The sequence below is a fragment of the Melanotaenia boesemani genome, chromosome 9 (assembly GCF_017639745.1).
Source record: "Melanotaenia boesemani isolate fMelBoe1 chromosome 9, fMelBoe1.pri, whole genome shotgun sequence".
Lineage (NCBI taxonomy): Eukaryota > Metazoa > Chordata > Actinopteri > Atheriniformes > Melanotaeniidae > Melanotaenia > Melanotaenia boesemani.
Window position 1 is genome coordinate 33,862,935 of NC_055690.1, and position 7,408 is coordinate 33,870,342.

Sequence of the window (7,408 nt, forward strand, 5' to 3'; positions counted from 1 at the left end):
TAGCCCTCGTTGCTTATTAGCCTTTTCTTAAGGTGGTTTATTCGGACAGTGGCTAACTGTTTATTGTCAGGGAGGCGAGGCTTCTGTTTAAAAGGGAGTGGCATCTCAAAATGACCCTGACTGGTTTTCCTTATGCCTTCCTTTAACTTGTTCAGAAAGAGGATGTCCTCCTGAGACACAGTTTTGTTATCCTTGTTGGCATCTTTGAAATCCGACTCCAGAACCTTAATTGCATCTAATGGAGTTACTGGGGGAAGCTCTTTGACAGTGACCCTGTGGCACATGTTGATAATGCATGGTGTGTCAGAGTGAGGTGATGAGGAACCAACAATACTCCAGCCCAGATCTGTACGAACTGCATAAGGTTCATCGTTTTGTCCTGAGATTACTTGCCGTGGTGCAAGTGCCCTTGAGCAGTTATATCCTATTAATAAACCAACTTCACACTCCAACAGTGGTGGAATCTCCTCTGCTATTGCTGTGAGATGATTCCAGCGTCGTGCTGTTTGACAAGTAGGAATGTGTGTACGGTTTACTGGTATGTTATTCTTGGTATAGCAAGGAGGGAGCTCAATGAGTGTGGCAGAGTTGTAGCCTCTCACCCTGAGACCTGAGACTCGTTCACTGTCAGTTAATGTATCCTTTCCAATCATGGTAGTTAACTTCAGTCTCACTGGATGAGCCTTTACTTGCAAGCTATGAGCGACTTCCTGATCGATAAAAACTGTGTCACTTTGGGTGTCAAGCAAAGCATAAACAAGCTTTTCCATACCTGGATTTCTTCCAGAAGACACCCACACTGGAACAATCATGGAGGTGATGTCTGATGATTTCACATTCTCCAAGGTGAGTGACAGTGCAGTAGCAGTCTCATCTGTTGTGCTCTGGCTTAAGACTGGTTTGACTTTGACAAAGTTGTCGTCATGGAGACAGGTTGGGTGTCTTCCTTTACAGGTATCACAGGAGTGCCTGTGATGACAGTGTTTGAAGCTGTGGCCTGGCTTCACACATCCAAAGCACAGCTTATGTTCTTTAACATATTTTCTCCTTTCATCATGAGACCTTTCTTTGAATTGAGAACAACTGTGCAATTGATGTTTACTATCATTACAGAACATGCATGGTGGTTTTAAGCCTCCTTTCGACTGCACCTTATTTTCCGTTTCTGCAACTGTTTGTGTGTGAAGAACGTTAGACTTAGTTCTCTTCTCCTTAAAGTGATGTTTTTCTGCAGCGTGATCAGAGTGTAGTGCATGGAGAGAGGTTATGGGGTTACATGCAATTTCTGCCTCTAACAGCATGAAGTCAACAAAGTCTCTGAAGTTTGGAAAGTCATGTTTGTCTTTCATAACCTGAGTGACTTGGCGGTTCCATCGTGATGCAGCCCAGTCTGGTAGTTTCTGAACCAGTTTCTGGTTTTCTTCACAGTCATTCAGGATTTCAAGGCCTTTAACGTGGGGCATGGCTTCTCTAGACATGAGTGCAGAAAACCAGCAAAGGACCTGAATCCTTCTGCATCTTTAGACTGGACTTTTGACCAGGAAGAAAGTTTCTCTCTAAATGTTCTTTGTATAACAACCAGCTGACCATATCTGTGGATCAGTCGGTTCCATGCGTCCTTGTAGCCTTCATCATCATTTCTGTAAAATAGCCCATCAAGTATCTTGTGTGCTGGCTCTCCTTCATACCTCTTCAGATGATGCAGCTTGTCTGCTGATGAAATGTTTTTCTTGTCTATAAGTGATATGAATGATGCTTTCCACTCAATGAACTGGATTGGATCCCCCATAAATACAGATGCTCTGGCATCGGGAGTCTGTTCAGTGTTATTCTATCTTGAAGCGCTTGAGTAAAACAGGAGACATCTGCTTGAGGAGGTGGTGGAAGAGTAACTGGCAGCAGCTGAGATGAAGATGACAGGTTTCTGAGGTTGCCATTGCCTTCTGGTGAAACCAGCAGAACACACACTGCCGTCCTGTCTTGTTCCTGATTGTATATTGTTAATCTGGCTCGACATCCCTCTCTGTCTGTAGTCTTTTTACTTCATGTTGATGAGCTTCAAGGTTTCTTTTCTGTTGTTCTTCAAGAAGCTGAATCCGTTCTAGTTGTTTTCTCTCTTCTAAAAATGCCTCATACTCTGCTTCCTTTGCAGCTATTTCTGCAGCAGCGTCTGCTCTTTCTGCAGCGATGACGACTCAGCAGAGTTCTGGCTTGCAAGTGAGGGTGCTGTGGATCCGTATATTGAGCGAGCATAGTCTCTGTTTAGCAGCTCATGGAGACGTTGCTTCACTGCTTCACTGTCCCCGTCTATGTCTGCTATCCTTTCATAAGCAGTTTTAATGATGTCTTTTGTAACTGCTTCAAAGGCGTCAACACGGTGTTTTGTGTCACTAGATGGAGTGAAATGATCTCTAATTTAACGTAAACGTCAGCAACACCGTTCATTTCTTTTTCTAATGTATCAATAAGAGCTGCTATTTGGCATTCAGGAATGTCTGATTTTAGCTGCTCTCTAGCCTTTCGAGCCTGATTCTTCCATTGTTCATAAAGTTGCATGAGCCTTTTTTCCTTTTTGACAGCCTCCTCTCTCTGGAACTCTTTTTTTTCAGTGAGGTTCCTTTGACGTGTAGATCTGCGAAGCTCCTCCTCTTCGCCTGCTTGACAGTCATTTTCATCTGGTTGATTTTCAGATGTTTCCATTTTGAGAGTAGGCTTCACCTTCTTAGACCATCAGAGCAAATCCATGCAGCCTTTATTTCTTTTATTCAGGAACTGGTGGAACCGATGAGGTAAGCTCTTACTGTAGCATCCCTGGCTGAATGATGGTCGCTCGCACTGATGTTTCACAATTTTATTGAAGAGAATCTTCATAATAAGCCATGAACAACGTGAACACACCGTAAGAGCTATGAAAGGAAATAAAACGAAAAGATCTAATCACATAATTGCTCTTACACACAAGGAAATTCTGTCAGTAATATAAGACACAACCTAAGTTCAAAGCTTAGCTTAGCCATCATTCCTATACATAAACAAACATTATAAATCATAAAGTATTGAATACCTTGTGCCTGCTGTCAGCCAGGAGCTAAATATAACTTTTATGTTTTGCCGTTTGCATAGTTTGCTCCGTACTTTCCCTCGTTTTTCTCCCATGTATTTCCGTTTCCACGGTACTATTTACTTCAAAATAAAAGCACGAATTTCAAAATAAAACAGCTTCCTTGTAACAGTATATAGGACTTATAAAGATTAGAAAACTTGTTCAACTTGGTCATTACTAAAGGTCATTTACACCCAGGTTTAAAGTCCTGGGGTTCCACAACCAGGTGAAGGCAAATGAGGCAGTGAAACGATTGCAGATGGAATGTGCTAACATTGTCATACTGCAAAGTGTTCCTCCACAGAACCGTCCATCAGCAACCTGTGGTGAGGCTGCACCGCAGGCTTCAATAACATCAACATCCAGGTCAAGTAAGGGGTCACGTGATGTTATTTATATTTGTGAGTGTTTGCTGGAATACTACTTTGCTCTATTTTGTAGGTGGTAGTAACCTGTGGGACCTGCTTGACACCACTATGAGTCAGGGCCGTAAAACGTCCAATGCGGAAGCAGTGGCTACTGTGGAAGTGCAGAGATACTTGGCAGAAAAACACATTCCACGACAGCAGGACCCTCAGTTATAATGGCATACACAGAAGCATCTGTGTCCTCATCTATACAAATTGGCCCTTCAGTTTCTGTGCACACCTGCTTCTTCAGTCCCCCTGTGAGAGGGTGTTTTCTAAGGCAGGTGAAGTTCTATCAAAGAAGAGGAATCGCCTGAGCCACAACACTGTCACAACACTCTTATTCCTGAACAAGAATCAATAAAGCACAACCCTCCCTCTCACCTAATGTCCCAGTCACACAAGCACCTCCTGCCACCACCATGTACATACACACCTGTGAAAATATTGAAAATGTATATGTGAAAAAAAAAACAAAAAAAAAACACACACACTATATATATATATATATATATATATGGAGGATGTCTCCATATATATATAAATGCATGCACATGGCTGTCTGTATATATAAAAGACAACATATTACTTTATTGATCTATTTATAGATTCATTTACAATACAGTTGGATCTCTGTATTTACATAGCAAATAGTGTGTGGATTACATATAGTTTGACAGGTGGACTGCTGGGCATCAAATAACCAGCTGATGTCAGTACAACCAAGTGAGGTGCTTACTGGGGCCTCGAGTAATGAGACGTTTGACCAGAAATTGGCCAGAAAGGCTCAACACATTCATGGGGCTTCATTAAACCATCACTACTTGTATACAGTAAGCCGATGGAAAAATAAAGTACAAACATATACGTATGAGGAGTTCATTACTCAGCCACAGCATCATTTCTCCATACTGGTTCAGGACACATGATTTCATCCACATCGCAGGCCACATTATGTCTGGCCAGGAAACGAGAATAACAACCCTGGCATGCCGAATCCAGGCTTGGCATGCCTCCACACCTATGTCACCACAGGCTAGTTACATGAACTGCAGGAGATTCACCCTGGTGTAAGATTGGCGTTCATATACCTTCCACTGCCATGAGGAGAAGAATTCTTCAGTGGGGTTCAGGAAAAGGGAGTACGGTGGAAGGCAAGGATTGATAAAACCTTGGTTCATATTGAACCACTCTAACCTGGATGGCTGTGTGAAAACTCATATTGTCCCGAACAACAGCATGATAGGATGCTTATCCTCCTGCCCCAACAGAGGATCTCACGTAGGATTTAAGAAAATGAGGAGCAGGTGAGTCTTGTAGGGCCCCAGGCTGGCATGGTGGTGGACACCCCCATGATTGCTCATGGCAGCACACAATGTGACATCACCATGACTCTGCCCAGGAACATCAACAATGGCTCGTTGGCCAATCACACTATGGCCTCTCCTTTTCATTTTGGTAAGACTAAACCCATCTTCGTCCATGTAGAAATATTCATGGGGTCTTTCCAATGCATCCAGTTGAAAAACTCTGGAGAAGTGTAAGTGAACATTGAATGTGTCTGGATATATACCAACCTGTACATATGTTCATCTTTGCTCTTTGACTCCGTCTAAGTTGCAATCAAAGACCACTCCATACAGCTGTTTCCTGTCAGCCTCTCTACTAATCAACAGTAGAGAGGCTGACACTGCTGATACCCTTAAAATTTGCATGGTTCTTAATGATCTGCTAAATTTCATACAGTTTAATGGTGTTCTCATGGACCATATCTACAATTAGGATCTCTTGGTGTGGGAAGAACATTCCTGTCCTCCCATCCCCATGTGGCAGTCTTTCAATTCTACAAAAAGAGAACATGTAGTTACAGAAATATACATGGAATACTAGGCCCACAGACAGTTAGACTAACCCTCCATTACATTGTTACAGTAATGTACTAAGACATTTACAGTATACTGTGGTACAGTATATAGTATAGTCATACAGTAATTGCTGGCAACATTTACAAACTGTAATGTCAAAAAAGATAATTACCTGTTCTCTTCTCTAAATTTTCAGATTATGGTGGTCACAGTCAATCTACTGATGTTTGGTTGTATCCTTTGTCCGACCTCCGTCATGCTCACACCATGGAAAAGAACATGGTCAATCACAGTAGCTCTAATTTCATCTGATATTACTGTTCTTTGTCTTTGCTGACCACCTCTCAGAGGAACAGCAACAGCAACAACAACAACTCCTCCTCTCAGATTTCTATTCACTGTATTGCCTTTTTCAGTATTCTGAGCTTGTCACCCCTCCTTACCATAAGAGACGCATTGGTTGACAGCCCACAAAGCCTCGGCATCTTCCAGCCAGCCTCCCAACATTCGGCAGCTAGCTCGGCACATTTGGCCTTTCTGTGCTTAAAGATGGCGTCAATCCCTTCCTCATGTAGAATTGTGAGCAAAACAAAACCAAACCCTAACCTTCTCTAGCAGTGAGAATCTCTTCGGTTGTTGAACTAATTTATCAACCGCATAAAGGGGGTTCTTTTTAGTACTGAGTTTGGAATGGCAAAGGCTTAAATCTTTGAGGAAAAAAAACTCTCAGCAACCTTGGGGTTTAATGTGGAAGAATCAGCAAGCTTAAGATGTGTTGACTAATTATCTTCAATCACATTAATGACAGGGTTCAGAGTGGCTCTTTCCTCGTCCTTACTGATGATCAGCACATGAATTTGAGTTTTTCTCTGCCTGTATATTTACTATTAGCCTGCTCCCTGTGACTTCAGGTTTATAAGATAAAGCAGTCATTTAAATAAACAAAAGAAAACACTAACATGACCTCTGAAAGTTTGTTTTTCAATTAATTTACTGTTATTGTAATTTTAAAGTAAACCCCTCAGAGAATCATAATCACATCTTCATGCATTTATTTGTCTTGGACTCTGGTGTCAGAGCTGTTGTTTAGTAAATTCTCCCAAATGGTGTACTCAGAATGTGTTTACACAAACTTGACAGTCACTTGACCCTGATCAGGGGGTGCACAGTGACTCCCTTAAAACAGTTTTAGGCTCATGATGTTCTGAGTCTATCCCAGAGGAATTACAGTCTTATCCAAATTAAAAATGTGCAAACAAAGTGTACAAATGATGCACTGGAAGTTGTTCTGAGAGTAAAAATAAAGCAGACTTTATTTCTGTCTGAGCTGGTGGACTGCTCAGACCCCCTCCTTTCTTCAAGGAGTCTGCATGTTCTCTCCATGCTTCTGTGGGTTTTCTCCAGCTATTCCAGCTTCCTCTCAAAGTTAGGACCACTGCTGGTTCTAAATTAAGGTTGTAGGTATAAGGATGCATCACTGTTATCGCCTGTGTTAACCCTGTGATTGATTGGCAGCCCGTCCTGTGTCCACCCAACCTCTTACCTGGTGAAAGCTGGGATGGCTCCACCTCATGTTACTGGGGAAACATGTCTAATAACCTGAAGGATAGAAAACATAAAGGCTGATAAGGCTGGGAAACCTGACATTGGTGAAGCATTTCCTTATGCTGAATGTTAGGAGCATAGAACATATGAATCATACAGAGGAAGAAATGCTCATCACCCTCCCCACCAAAACTTCTCAAGGGGAATTTTAGGTGTTGAAACAACCTGAAATGCCTGGATGAAAACGGCTTATCAAAGAAATTGGAATGTTTTTGCTTTCAATGCCGCAGCTATAAACAACGCCGAGCTGTTCGCAGCTTAATTACGGGGGTGTTTCAAGTCGCTGATCCACTGGGTGATGGTATCAGAGGACACTGGAGCTCTTTGTTGTGTTAATTATGTCTCAAAACAACAGAGATAAACAGAATATCTCAAACCCACAACAAGCCAAACCATATTTTTAGCAATAATTAATATTTAGTACAAAG